Raw genomic sequence first — 15,754 nt, forward strand, 5'->3', positions numbered from 1 at the left:
GCATTTTTTCATGTGTTTTTTGGCCATTTGAATTTCTTCTTTTGAGAAAGTTCTGTTTAGTTCACTTGCCCATTTCTTTATTGGTTCATTAGTTTTGGGAGAATTTAGTTTTTTAAGTTCCCTGTATATTCTGGTTATCAGTCCTTTGTCTGATGTATAGTTGGCAAATATTTTCTCCCACTCTGTGGGTGTTCTCTTCAGTTTAGAGACCATTTCTTTTGATGCACAGAAGCTTTTTAGTTTTATGAGGTCCCATTTATCTATGCTATCTCTTAGTTGCTGTGCTGCTGGGGTTTCATTGAGAAAGTTCTTACCTATACCTACTAACTCCAGAGTATTTCCTACTCTTTCCTGTATCAACTTAAGAATTTGGGGTCTGATATTGAGATCCTTGATCCATTTTGAGTTAATCTTGGTATAGGGTGATATACATGGATCTAGTTTCAGTTTTTTGCAGACTGCTAACCAGTTTTCCCAGCAGTTTTGTTGAAGAGGCTGCTATTTCTCCATCGTATATTTTTAGCTCCTTTGTCAAAGACAAGTTGGTTATAGTTGTGTGGCTTCATATCTGGGTCCTCTATTCTGTCTCAACTTTCTCACCCTAGACAGCGACGGCCACTCGGCCGCGGACAGACACTGGCACCCCTCATCTAACACTGTCCGCCCACCCGTCATGTGGCGCGATCCTCTTACATATAAATGGAAAGGCCCAGATCCTGTCCTCATTTGGGGCCGAGGCTCAGCTTGTGTTTTGGATCAAGAACAGGCTGCCCCTAGATGGTTACCAGAACGCCTAATAAAACAGGTTAATGACTTAACAAAACCCAGGGAGAAAGACCCTCTCCCTGAGGACGCATTATCTTCTCTTACAGATGCTGTTCACACGCTGGATGAAGATTCTACTTGCAACACTCCTGCTAAACAGGTTTGCTGATGGAGGATTTCGGGACCCTGGCTTAGCTGCTCAAGAGCTTTTTGGTGCCCCCTGTGAATGCAGGGGAGGACACTTGTCCATAGCCCCCACCAGCTATGCCCTGACCGTGGATTGCATAACTAAGGTGGCTTATGAGAGTACAGAGCAAAACTCATACACTGGGGGATTTTGACAGCCTTCTTGGGTATGTGTTAATAAACCAAAAGTCTCCACCGCTTCAAAAGAAATTAAAAATTGTTCAGCTACCTGTCACCACACTTCGGCAGTGCATAGCTCTTGCTATGCCCAAGCCTCTCTCTGCCGCGGCAAAAACGGACAACAGTTTTTTGAGGCCATTCTTATTGCTGGCTCTGAACAAGGGGTCATAGGGGGAGGTAGCGCCGACTCTGTCGTGCAGATTCCCGGCTTTCTCGGCCAAATCCAATATACCGTTCACCTCTCCGGCAAATTGGTTGGATGTGAGGGCAGCACTGGCAAACCCTCCTGCTGGCCCCTTAAGGCCCCTACAGGGGTCTCTGACGGTGGAGGACCCACGGATGCTGTCAAACATCTTCAAGTGATTGAGCTTTTAAAACCCCAAATCCCCGAACTCACATATCACCCTTTAATGTTGCCTAAATCTCAGATTCCAGATTTAGATCCCAATACATTAGATATTTTGGGAAGTACCTTCTCCTTGCTTAACACTTCCAACCCCACCCTTGCTAAGGATTGCTGGCTTTGCATGACCACAGGAGCAGTAATGCCCATGGCAATACCTGTCAACTCCACCATAAATAATCAGGATACCTGCCAATCTGGACTTCCCTTTAAAGTACAGCCTATGGATGCACCTACAGTATGCCTTCAAGGCAGGATGCAAAATAATTCTTATGATATTGACGTTGGGGTTAGTTCTTTTGGAAATTGCTCATCAGTTCTAAATTATTCCTCACCCACCCCAGTTCTTTGTCCCCCCAACGGTACAGGTTTTTGTGTGGAGGAAACTCAGCCTTCCCCAGGCTTCCAGCAAATTGGACTGGTGGCTGTGTTGTTGCCTTATTACTCCCAGACATTACTGTTATTTCAGGAGATGAACCTTTGCCCATTCCTAGCTTAGACACCTTAATTAAAAGACATAAACAGGCAATACAAGCCTTGCCGCTCCTTGCCAGCCTTGGAATAACAGCAGCTATAGGCACAGGTACAGCTGGCTTAGGCACGCCTATACACTCTTACCGTCGCCTATCTCAACAACTTATAGATGATGTACAAACTCTATCTGGAACCATTAAGGATTTACAGGACCAAATAGACTCCCTGGCAGAAGTAGTCCTTCAGAACAGGCGAGGCTTAGACCTGCTAACAGCCAACCAGGGAGGTATCTGCTTGGCCTTAGGGGAAAGATGCTGCTTTTATGCCAATAAATCAGGCATAGTACGCACCAAAATTAAACAGCTTCAAGAAGATTTAGAAAAGAGACGAAGGGAGCTATTTGAAAACCCCCTCTGGACTGGACTTAATGGAATTCTACCCTACCTTCTTCCACTATTAGGCCCCTTGCTAGGTCTACTTTTAATTGTGATCATAGGGCCCTGCATTATAAACAGGCTGATACAATTCATTAAAGAACAAATTAACACCTTAGCCTCTAAGCCTATACAGGTCCATTATCATCGTCTGGATATGGAAGACCGTGCTCCTGAGACCCTCCTTTCAATAAGAACTCGCTAAATGCTCCATCTGGGTTTCCAAATTTTCTCTCTGCCACCCCCTCTTCTTATATAACATTCTTGACCACTCATTGCCCATTGGGCCCTCCTCCACTGGGCCCCTCTGCTTGGGGGAGGCAGCACCCAGGGAGAGTGATCATAAAGGCTTTTCTAAACGAGGGTGCAGGTAAGACTGCAGGAGGGTGGATCCTAGGATCCCCAGACCCAAGACCTCTGTATGACATGCCCTGGTGCATGGCGGTTGGCATGCTACTAAAAAATCCGCCTCCTCAAAAAACATGCCGAGGAAATTGTCTTGAGAACTTAGCAAGGACGCTTGCTTACAAAGCAAAATGATCTCCACCCTGAGGAACTGAGCCTCTGTCATCCCCTCTCAATAAGCCGACATATTCTGGTCATGTTTGTATAAGAATAAGGGGGAAATGTCGGAGACAAGGCTCCCTTTGTGAGCCATTCTGTCTTGACCTTGCCCACGGTTGTTTGTCCCAACTTCTCCACCTCCAGCACAAGATGGCGCCGTCCCTGCTTCTCTTCCGGGAGTTTACCTTGCCGCCGGTGCGAACGTGCACCCTATCAGAAGTCCTATAGCAGAACCAGCCAACCAGCCTGCACCTCGTCATACCCCTCACTCCCTCAGCACATAAATACCCCTGTGTGAACAATAAAATTTTGCAGCTTGATCAGAACCCTTGTCTTGCTGTCTCCTTCGTGTCTCTTGTCCCTTCATTCTTCCCCTTCTAGGTTCGCTATCCACGCTGATGTGTCCTGCAGGACGGGACAATTTTCATTGACTTCCAGGAAGTTTTTAATTTCCTCTTTTATTTCATCGATGATCCATTGTTCATTAAGTAATGAGTTATTTAGTTTCCAGCTGTTTGCATGTTTTTTGTCTTTTCTTTTGTTGTTGAGTTCTACTTTTACTGCATTGTGATCAGATAGTATGCACGGTATAATTTCTATTATCTTATATTTGCTGAGGCTTGCTTTGTGCCCTAGGATATGATCTATTTTGGAGAAGGTTCCATGGGCTGCTGAGAAGAATGTATATTGTGTAGAGGTTGGATGAAATGTTCTGTAGACATCTACTAGGTCCATTTGATCTATTGCATATTTTAGATCTTGGATTTCTTTATTGATTTTTTGTTTGGATGACCTATCTATTGATGATAATGTGGTGTTAAAGTCTCCCACAACCACTGTGTTGGCATTTATATATGCTTTTAGGTCTTTCAGGGTATGTTTGATGAAATTGGGTGCATTGACATTGGGTGCATACAGATTGATGATTATTATTTCCTTTTGGTCTATTTCCCCTTTTATTAGTATGGAATGTCCTTCTTTATCTCGTTTGATCAATGTAGGTTTGAAGTCTACTTTGTCAGAGATAAGTATTGCTACTCCTGCCTGTTTTCGGGGGCCATTGGCTTGGTAAATCTTCTTCCAGCCTTTCATCCTAAGCATAAGCTTATTTTTGTCAGTGAGATGAGTCTCCTGTAAGCAACAAATTGTTGGATCTTCTTTTTTAATCCATTTTGTCAAATGGTGTCTTTTAATGGGTGAATTAAGCCTGTTAACATTAAGCGTTAGTACTGATAGGTATGTGGTGATTCCTGCCATTTACTTGTCTTAGTTTTTTGAAGGTTTGATTGTGTGTACCTAACTTGATGTTACTCTCTACTGTCTTGCTTTTTCTTTTCCTATGGTTTGGTGCTGCCTGCCTTTTCATGGTTAAGTTGGGTGTCACTTTCTGTGTGCAGAATCCCTTGCAGAATCTTCTGTAATGGTGGCTTTGTGGTCACATATTGTTTTAGTTTCTGCTTATCATGGAAGACTTTTATTGCTCCATCTATTTTGAATGATAGCTTTGCTGGGTAGAGTATCCTGGGGTTGAAGTTATTCATTCAATGCCCGGAAGATCTCACCCCATGCTCTTCATGCTTTTAATGTTTCTGTTGAGAAGTCTGCTTTGATTTTGATGGGTTTGCCTTTGTATGTTACTTGTTTTTTCTCTCTTACAGCCTTCAATATTCTTCCCTTAGTTTCTGAACTTGTTGTTTTAATGATGTTGTGTCGTGGAGTAGTTCTATTTTGATCTGGTCTGTTTGGTGTCCTGGAGGCCTCTTGCATCTGTATGGGAACATCTTTCTCTAGATTTGGGAAATTTTCTGTTATTATTTTGTTGAATATATTACACATTCCCTTCGCTTGCACCTCTTCTCCTTCTTTGATGCCCATGATTCTCAAGTTTGGTCTTTTGATGGAGTCAGTGAGTTCTTGCATTTTCTTTTCACAGGTCTTGAGTTGTTTACTTAATAGTTCTTCGGTTTTTCCTTTAATTACCATCTCATCTTCAAGTTCTGAGATTCTGTCTTCTGTTTGTTCTATTCTGCTGGATTGGCCTTCCGTTTTGTTTTGCAGTTCTGTTTCGTTCTTTTTTCTGAGGTTTTCCATATCCTGGCAGATTTCCTCTTTAATGTTGTCTATTTTTGTCCTGAGTTCGTTTATCCATTTATTCATTGTGTTCTCTCTTTCACTTTGGTGTTTATACAGTGCTTCTATGGTTTCCTTCATTTCTTCTTTTGCTTTTTCAAATTCTCTATTTTTGTTGTCTTGGAATTTCTTGAGTGTCTCCTGTACATTTTGGTTGACCCTATCCAGTATCATCTCTATAAAATTCTCATTGAGTACTTGTAGTATGTCTTCTTTTAAATTATTCTTGTGGGCTTCATTGGGTCCTTTGGCATAGTTTGTCTTCATTTTGTTGGAGTCTGGATCTGAGTTTCTGTTCTCTCATTCCCCTCTGGTTCCTGTACTAATTTTTTGCTGTGAGGAAACTGGTTTCCCTGTTTTGTCTGTCTTCCCGTCATTGTCTTTGGTGTTGTTATTGTCCCTGTACTGTGTGCAATTAAGTATTTTCTAGCTTGTAATAATTACAATGGTAATATTTAGAATGGAAGGGTGAGCTGAGATGGAAAACAAGAAGTTAAAGAAAAGGGGAAAACAAATATACAGACAAGAGGGAGAAAGCAGAACAAGGTTTCAGATAAGAAAGTTTCAAAGGTATAAACAGGGAATGTTAGTGTACGAATCGACAGTAAGCTGAACAGACATTAGAGAGAGAGAGAGGATTGACAATCAAAGATAAAAAAATAAAAAATAAGTAAATGAAAGAAATATCTCTATATATAAATGAATTAAAATAAAATGGAAAATAGAAAATTAAAAAAAAAAAACCAAAAACTTCCAAGTTTATATGCAATGCAGTTTCAGTCTTAATAATTTGGGTGTCCGTCTCAGTCTCCAGTCCTGGAGCTGGTGCCTCAGATGTTGTTCTGTAGTTGTCTCATCAAAGGGGATGCATAAAGTAGAATAAAACTACACACACACACACACACACACACACACACACACACCAAAAGCCCCAGCAAGTGTCCCAAGTTCAAATGCAATACAGTTTCAGTAAGTTTTTTGGCTTGCAGGTGTAATTCAGTTGTTCTCTCATCAAAGGTACGGAGAAAAAGAAAAAAAAAAGAGTCTGGAGACAGTTCTGAGAGTGGTATCTGCAACTGTGGCTTGCCTGCCTACTGCTGTCAGCCTGCTGTAGCTGGCAGCATTATTTATGCAGATCTCTGGGGTGAACTTAGCACTCACCTGGTCCCACAGGCTTTGTTTGCTCAGAGTTCTCCTGTGCGGGAGCCTCTGCTACAGGCTTTCCCCTTTCCAAGCACTGGGAAAGGTGACACTGCCCCAGCGTTGTCAGGCCTGCGTGTTTATTTACAGTTCATGTGGGAGGTGGGTCTTCCCCCCTCTCCTGTGCAGTTTTCCTCCCACTGCCACTTTCACAAGCTTTCCTGCTCCTGCTTACTGGGTGGTGCTGCTGCTCCTGCCAGCCACCATGTTTGTTTACAGTTCACATGGGAAGTAGGTCTTCCCTCCTCTCCTGTGGAGTTTTTCTCCCTCTGCCACTCTCACAAGCTTTCCCGCTCCTGGTTGCTGGGCACGCTCCCCGCTCCCGCCAGAGGCTCTCCTGCCCTCCTGGCTTGTTTATTTACAGTCCCAGGAAGGGTTCCCTTCCCCCAATCTTCAGTGCTCAGGGCACCCCACCTTCTTTCCAGCATGTCTTAATTGTTCTTATTGTTTATTACTCAGTTTCTCTTTTTTCCCCTGGGTGGAGGTCAGTCTGTCCAGGGGGCTATGCTGCTCTGGCCCAGGCTTGTCTGTGGGGGTACCGCAGTGCCGTGAAACTCACCTGGTCTGCATCTTCCCAAGCCATCTGGGTGCTGGCCACTGGCGGCCCCGGGGCCCCTCGTCGTTTCTCCGTTTAACGTGAAGTGGAGATTCTCTGCGCCGGCTGGAGATGTGGAGGGGTCAAAGTTATGCCTTTTCTCAGTGATTATGCCTGCAAAGTGTGTCTGCAGTGTCTCTCCAAGATTTCACTATAGGAGGCTCGCTTTCTGCTTCCTACCTCTAGCCGCCTTCTTGAAATCCCTCCAAAAAACATTTAAAAAATTACCAAGATTTTCCAATTTTCTTACTTAGCACTGCCCGAAATAGTTGCTTTTCATCTTTGCTTAAACAAATGCTTTTTAAGTATTAAAATTTACTTTATTAATGGGAATTATGAGTTAAACTTAAATACTGCTCCATTTAAATATCCATTCATGCCTAAGTTTTTGCCCATATTATGTGTATAATAGAGATAAATATGAAAAGGCTAAGGTGCTCAGAAAATTATCTTTAATCATTTAATGTCATTCACTTAATATTTTTTCATTTACATGTTTGGTAAGACATCAGTCTCCTTTTGTTAGTAGTCCTTTAAGAAGCACTGCACCCATATTGTTATCACTTGAAGACAAGCAAGCTCAGAAATTGCCCTAGACCTTCCTCACATGCGCTTAACATGTTCTACCTCATATCCTGTCTCTAGATGGCTCTGAGCTATTATTTTCTTCTTCAGAATTTCTTTGGCCTCATTTTCCTTAGTGGAGTGTCAAAAATGATTTTTCTCTTTTTTTTTAATCACTGTAGCTTTCCCTATCTCTTTTTTCTTTATGTTCTTTTTTTTTTTTTTTTGGTTTTGTTTTATCATTTTTTCATTTACTTACATATGTATACATTGTTTGTGCCACTTCTCCCTCCCCATCCCCAGCTTCCAGTCAGAACCTGTTCCACCTCTTGTTCTCCAATTTTGTTGAAAGCATAGGTGACAATAAGAAAGGCATATGATTTTTAATACTTTGAAAAATCTTCTCTACCAGACCTCTTCACTACTTCCTGGTCCTCTTCCCATAGTGGCCTCTGCCAGTTAAAGAGTACTTTATTTGCTCCTCAACAGTGAGCATACCAACCATATTCTTGTTTTAGTTTGCTTTCCTTTCCCTATTTCTCCTATGCATGTTCTCTCCTTACTGTACTAGCTAGACATCAAACAAAGGACTTATAACAAGAATGTACAGGGAGCTCAAAAAATAAACACCCCCAAAAATCAATGAATCAATGAAGTGAGCAACTGAGCTAAACAGAACTTTTTGAAAGGAAAAATGGCCAAAAAACACATGAAAAATGCTCACAATCCGAAGCCATAAAGGAAATGCAAACCAAAACCACACTAAGATTCCACCTCACCCCTGTTAGAATGGCTAGCATTAAGAATACCACCACCAACAAATGTTGGCAAGGATACAGGAGAAAAAGGAACCCTTATACACTATACACTACTGGTAGGAATGTAAACTAGTACAGCCACTTTAGAAAGCAATATGGAGGCTTTTTAAAAAACTAAACATAAATCTGCCATATGATCCAGCAATTCCACACACATGCATTGCTGCACATCTATAAACAGGGATACACCCAAAGGAATGAGACTCAAGTTATTACAAAAGCACCTGCACACCCATGATTATTGCAGCACTATTCACAATAGCCACGCTATGGAAACAGCCATAATGCCCCACTACTGAGAAATGAATCAAGAGAATATGGTATTCATATACAATGGAATTTTATCTAATAACAAAGCAGAATGACATTTTGTCATTCAAAATCAAATGGATAGAACTAGAGAGCATCATTTTAAGCCAAGTTAGCCAGGCCCAGAATGCCAAAAATTGCATGTTCCCTCTCACATGTGGATTATACTTCCTTGCTCTTTTAAATCATACTGAAATCTTTAAGTTGCCACATCATGGACATTTTCTCTCAAAATCATTTACATTGTTCACAGGTCTTAAAGTAGGAAGGTAAAGGAGTGAAGAGTGCTTCTATAGCAATTAAATGACTTGAATATGAATTTTTTCCTTAGGAATTTAAATGCTATGTTTTGCTTTCTTCAGAAGAGATAATAGAAATATTTTCTGTATTCTTATTTTATATTTATTTTAACAAGTGTTATAACTTAAAATAATATATTTTTATCTTCTCAACCATAGAGACAAGTTCAGGGAATGGACCCTAAATTTTGAAACATGAAATGGCAGCCCAAATTTCTGCTTTTCAACAATTTTCCTCTCTATGTAACTGTGTCCAGAGATGAAGTAAAGAAATATTTTATTTATCGATATACAGATGCCAAAAAAAAAAAAGAATCCACACACATGCATTGCTTCCCATCTATAAGCAACAACCAAAAAATAGCCTTTACTAACCAGAAAATTGCCCTACACACTATCTGCTCAAATAAAGTAGAAGTTAATACACTCTAGCCCTGCGGTTTGGGTTACTGCCTACATATTTTGCCCTTTATTCTCTTTTGCTCTTTTACTCAGAGGAGTCTATCAAGAGACTATGTACAGAAATATCAAGCAAAATATATCATAAAAAGGAACTTTGAGAATGTAGTGACCTGAAAAAAATGTTACTTATGAAACTAATGACCTAAGAATGCCTTTAAATTGGAGAGCATCTAGTACAGCAAAGAGACCTTCAAAATGGATAGTGTAAGCACTGATCCACAAGAAGATTAAATAGCACAATATATTAAAATGTATAAGGTAAAGTAGAAGTTGGAGTTTTTTACTCAAGTAGATAAGAGAACTAGCCTTTCTTCCTTCCTTCTTTTCTCAAGTAGATAAGAGAACTAGCCTTTCTTCCTTCCTTCTTTTCTTCATTCCTTCCTTTGACAGTATTTTATGGTCCCCCCTTATGTTGACATCAGATAAGTTTATTCATATACAAATAAACTGTAGTGAGGTATTTATATAGCAAGTCAAAACTTGATTTTGTTAACATAAAATATGCCACCATACTATGCTAAGATTTTTATTGAGTTATTAGTGTAATTAATCTAAAGAATAAACAGAAATAACCTATAGATGTGTGTCCACATGTACTTTTCCCCTAATTTTTTAAATGACAATAATTTCTAATAATAAACTTCTAAAATAATGTTTGCATAGTGAATAACACCACTGAATTTCCATTTTCTAATCTATAAGATATTGACAGGTTTTAGAGTCAAGTGGCAAAGCCAAAAGGAGGCATCCACAACACTTAGCTAAAGAATAAATTAATAAGATTTTTATTAATGTTCTCAATGATAATTGTATTTTATTTAACTGAGGAAAACACAGTTGTTATGTCCTTTTTCATTCAGAATAGAGGGGCAGAGGTGAAGTATGCATAATGAATTTGAATCTATAATTTCTTCAGATCAGAAAAATCCCTTGAAGCTCAGAAATTCATTTTTAAACAGAATATTATCCCCAGTGTTCAGTTCAATAGACTTCATTAGAAATTAAGGATGGAGTTACAGTGCTGAAAGGAACCACAGTCCCACTTACATACAACTTTTGATAATTCCATAGTATTCGACAAAAAATGCTTTCTATTTACATAATGAGCTGATTATTTTTCTTTCTACTTCCTGTCATAATTAAGTTAATATAAAATGTTGTTTATAATGCAATTTGTGCTCAAAAAAGCTTTATAAAGATCCTCATCAAGCCCCAAAATTAAACCTAATTATAAATCAACTTTCCTCAGATTTGCTTTCTAATTTAGGGTCACTAGAGAAAGTGAAACACATATTTTTAAAATTCCATTTCTAATATTGATTGTGATTTATTAGATCTGAGGATACTGTGTCATAAATTTAACACAGTTCCTTCCCCCAAACACCTTCTATGTTTTTGGTTTTTGATTCAGTATCATTTAATAGGAAACCAATTCATAGTTACTGTAAAGGAAATCATTGAAAACAGAAAAAAATCATGCTTCCATATCTCCAAGTAAAGCACTTTTAATATTTTTGCTTAAATACACATAGTGGAAAAACCTCCAGCTCTGCTTTTGTGATTGATTTCTAAGCTTGTTATCTCCCATCACAAAATGACATTCTGAAGCTTGACTTGACTAGTTGTATAGAATGCCATTTACTTCTGCACTTTCACATTTGGGGAAAGTTAGGTTGTTTCATGTTTTACATTGTTAGAAATCATCTTCTGGTGAGTACCTTTATACATTGTTCTTTTTTTATTCTTTGTATAAATTGTTTTAGTTCATTCAGGCTCCTATATAAAATATAGACTAGTTAGCTCCCAAACAAAAACCAGAAATTTATTTCTCACTGTTCTAAAAGCTAAAATATCCCAGGTATACATGGATTTTGTGTCTGGTGAGGACTCATTCCTTATAAATGGCAGACTTTAGCTCTCCCCAGATGTTGGAAGGAGCAAGATAGCCCTCTGAGGTCTCATTTATAAAGACAATAATCACATTTATGAAACTTCCTCCCTCATGACCTAAGCCCTTCTCAACATGACCCACCTCCTTAGATCATCACTTAGGGGTTAAGATGTCAACATATAAATGTTGAGGTAGACATAAACATTCAAACCATAGTATAATTCTATGTTTGTACAGGGAGATTTTTTTCTTCTAAAGGATATGTGTTCTTTTTTCTTTTTTACATTTTAATTCCCTTTTGCCGCCCAGAAATTTATAGCACTTTATACAATTGTCAACATCACATCATATCTTCTCATGTATATTCCTACTCATACTGGCAAACAGATGAATAAGTGGGTAGATGAATAGATAGAGCTAAATATACCAAATTTATTAGATGAACCACAGTATTTTAATATGATTTGATTTTGTATTTTTAATGCAAGTGATTTTAATATTTGTATAGTTTTATTACTGGTCATTGGCATTTTTTTGTGTAAAATATTTCCTTTAATTCATTATCAATTTTTTTTCAGAAATTTCTCATTGCTTTTGTCAACTTAGGTCAATTTCTTTTTGATGAGTGCCAAAAATATGAATATTAAATACATTATGTATAACATACCCATTTTCCCAGTTTTTTCTTAAGCTGATAGATGTATTTCTCTTAAAACTCTAGAAAGAGTTTTCCTGAACCTAGCCTGCAACCACATTTCCTTTGCTTAATACCGTGCTTTCATTCTAGCCAATGGAAACTTCCCATTTGCAAAGGGGTTATGGCATCAAAAGTTAAAAAAAAAGGAAACCCAGGAAAGGATAGCCAGCAATTTGGAGAAACAATATACATTACTTGCTTTAAAAATTATTGTCTATAGAAGGGACAGATGTAAAAGAGAATTGGTTCTGCAGATTGCTACTATATGAATAATCATAACTAAAAATAATGTGTTGAAAATATATATAACTTTTTACTCAAGATTTTATGTGGAATTCCTTACATATTCCTCTTAATGATTCTATGAAATATTGTACTAATGATAATTTTGTACACATATCACATACGAACAAATTGACATCAGAAAGGCCAAATCAAGTGAATGATTAAAAATAATGAATAGTTTTGTTTTTTACTCATTTATTTATGTAGATTAATAACCAATGCTCTCAGCCTTCCTGATTTCTTCAAAATTCTTGCTAATAACTAGCTATAATTTAAAAGACATTATTTTTCTTCTCTAAGGATTTCTCTGAGGTATTCATAAATTTTAAATTATTTTCCCATAAGTTGTCATTTTTCCATGTTGAGGATCAAAAGCACTCTACCACTAAGGTAGAACCCTAGACCCACTTAGATTGTCTTTTAAGGTATTTTTTACACACCACCTTAAGTTTGTATGCCTCAGGTCAAAAATGGGGCTAATATGTAAAAACAATAAAACAAAAGGAGAAAGAATGAAAAAAATGGGCTAACAACTTTAATACCACTGTCCAACAAAATGTGTTGGCAAGGATCTGGGGAAAAGGAGCCCTGGTCCACTGCTGTTGGGAATGCAATTTGGTGCAACCACTCTGGAAAAAAATTTGGAGACTTCTTAAAAATCTAGACATAGATCTGCCATATGACCCAGCAATCCCACTCCTGGGGATATATCCAAAGGAATGTGACACAGGTTACTCCAAAGGCACCTGCATGCCCATGTTTATTGCGGCACTATTCACAATAGCCAAGTTGTGGAAACAGCCAAGATGCCCCACCACTGACGAATGGATTAAGAAAATGTGGTATCTATACACAATGGAATTTTATGCAGCCATGAAGAAGAATGAAATGTTATCATTCACTGGTAAATAGATGGAATTGGAGAACATCATTCTGAGTGAGTTTAGCCTGGCCCAAAAGACCAAAAATCATATGTTCTCCCTCATATGCAGACATTAGATCAAGGACAAACACAACAAGGGGAATGGACTTTGAGCACATGATAAAAGCGAGAGCACACAAGGGAGGTGTGAGGATAGGTAAGACACCTAAATAATTAGCTAGCATTTGTTGCCCTTAACTCAGAGAAACTAAAGCAGATACCTTAAAAGCAACTGAGGCCAATAGGAGAAGGGGACCAGGAACTAGAGAAAAGGTTAGATCAAAAAGAATTAACCTAGAAGGTAACACACATGCACAGGAAATTAATGTGAGTCAACTCCCTGTATAGCTATCCTTATCTCAACCAGCAAAAACCCTTGGTTCTTCCTATTATTGTTTATACTCTCTCTTCAACAAAATTAGAGATAAGGGCAAAATAGTTTCTGCTGGGTATTGAGGGGGTGGGAGGGGAGAGGGAGGGGGAAGAGTGGGTGGTAAGGGAGGGGGTGCAGGCAGGGAGGAGAAATGACCCAAGCATTGTATGCACATATGAATGATAAAACAATAAAAATTTTAAAAAAAAAGAAAAATTCCAGTTCAAATGAAAGCAAAGAGATGTGCCACTCCTTAAATGATCACTGAAATTCCACCTTCCAAAAAAATTAAAGTAAAGAAGTGAAAGGAAGAAGAAGAATGTATAGTTCAATATATTTCCAAAAAGAATGAATCTTCCCCAGAGAAAACCAAGAGCAGACATAATGGACCTTTTATGCCACCTGTAAGGCAGACGGTTTTGAAAAATACTGAGAAGCAAGAGTTGGAGAACAGAATGAAAATGAAGCAGAAGGTGATGGAGAGGTGGAAAAAGAATGAAGATCTAAGAAACTTGCTCTTGAAGGAGCAGGGCAGCTCGTGAAGAAATCAGTAAGCCAGGTAACCAAACCTCTTGACTTCTATTTCCACACAGATAAGCGAATCAAACAAAATCCTAAGAACCAGGAAGAGTATAAGAAACTCATACTCAGAACTGCAAAAGCATCCTCCATTTCCTACCTGAGTGACTAAAGGATATACCATTATGAAGCCTTTCAACCTGTCGCACGGAAAGAAGAGAACATTTGATGAAGCAGCTTCTACATATGTGCCTCTTGCACAGCGGGTTAAAGCCTTCCATAAAGGAAAACTTGACAGATACGATTTGAGAAGCAAGAAGGCAGATAATAGTCTGTTACCCTCTAAATCTGTGACCAAGATCTCCAGAGACCCACAGATTCCTGTGCTGCAAACCAAACAGCTCACAAGTCCTGCAACTAGAAAAAGTGCGGCAAAACAAGAGGCCGAGGAGGTTGAGAATATGCAACAATAGAGAATCTAAGCATGGGAACTTGATCCTAGAATTTCTTAAAGGTGGGCCCATCTTAGTCAAGAAACCTCCTGTGAAACCACCTGCTCAGCCTGTTGGCTTTGATTTGGAAATTGAGAAAAAAATCCAGGAGCGAGAGCCAAAGAAGAAATCAGAAGATGGACACATTGAATTTCATTCCATACCTTGCCCTACTACAGTCTTGGAAGATGTTGTGGGTGTTCCTGAAAAGAAGGTACTTCTAATCACTGTCCCCAAATCACCAGCCTTTGCATTGAAAAACAGCGTCAAAATGCTTACCAGAGAAGATGAGAAAGAAGACAAACCAGTAGTGATAGATCGAATTTTAAGTCTCTGTGTCAGCACATTGGAATTTCTATTTCTCCTTGTCCCCTCCCTTTGTTAAAATATATATGTTTTCTTTATGAAGTAAAGATGACTAAATCTCAAATAAAATAAAAAATATTAAAAGAGGAAAAGAATGAAAAAAAATGGGCTAACAACATTAATACCACTGTCCAACATCATTGTACGTGATTAGTCATGCTAATGGATTTTCAAGTAATATTAGTTTGAAATTATTATGTAGATATCAGATTTTATTATATCAGGCTTCTTGTTCCTTGTGATTGCTTTCATGTATTGATTTGGTTGGCATATGGTACCAATTTAATAAAATACTAATCTAGGTGTTGCTGTGAAGGGATGTCAGAATTGCCAGCCCTCACAAGGCCATATGCCAATTCTGAGATGTCTTCATCTATCTATCTTTCTATCTAGCCATCCATCCATCATAATTTATCTACTATATATCATCTATCTATCTACCTATCAATTTATCTATCTATCTAATATCTATCTATACATCTACTATCTATCTCCAGGTTTCTGTTTCTCTGAACAACACTGACTAACACACTCCTTGTTACTGCCTTGGGAACAAATTTCCATTAGGTAATTTGCTTCCTTTTGACCTCAGAAACAAAGAGTACATTTTAGGTTCTCAGTAAGTACAGCTAAGCCCTCCTTATTCATGGAGTTATATTATGGTGTTGACCAAGTACAGTCAAAGAATAATAAATTTTAAAAATTAAAATAAAATTCAAAAATAATTTCAAATTATTGCATGAACATTTGTGCAGCTCTGTTGATTTGGAGAGCACTCAGTCAGTTCAGCCTTGTTATCACTTGTGTATAAGTTGTGTGATCTGCTG

At 38.5% G+C, this 15,754-nt stretch overlaps 1 pseudogene; it reads left to right on the forward strand.

The window, feature by feature from the left end:
* The first annotated feature begins 673 nt into the window (after nt 1–673).
* LOC109680143 (targeting protein for Xklp2 pseudogene) lies at nt 674–14,946 on the forward strand (annotated as a pseudogene).
* Nucleotides 14,947–15,754: the final 808 nt, after the last annotated feature.

This window comes from Castor canadensis, chromosome 1 (assembly GCF_047511655.1).
Source record: "Castor canadensis chromosome 1, mCasCan1.hap1v2, whole genome shotgun sequence".
NCBI classification, from domain to species: Eukaryota; Metazoa; Chordata; class Mammalia; order Rodentia; family Castoridae; genus Castor; species Castor canadensis.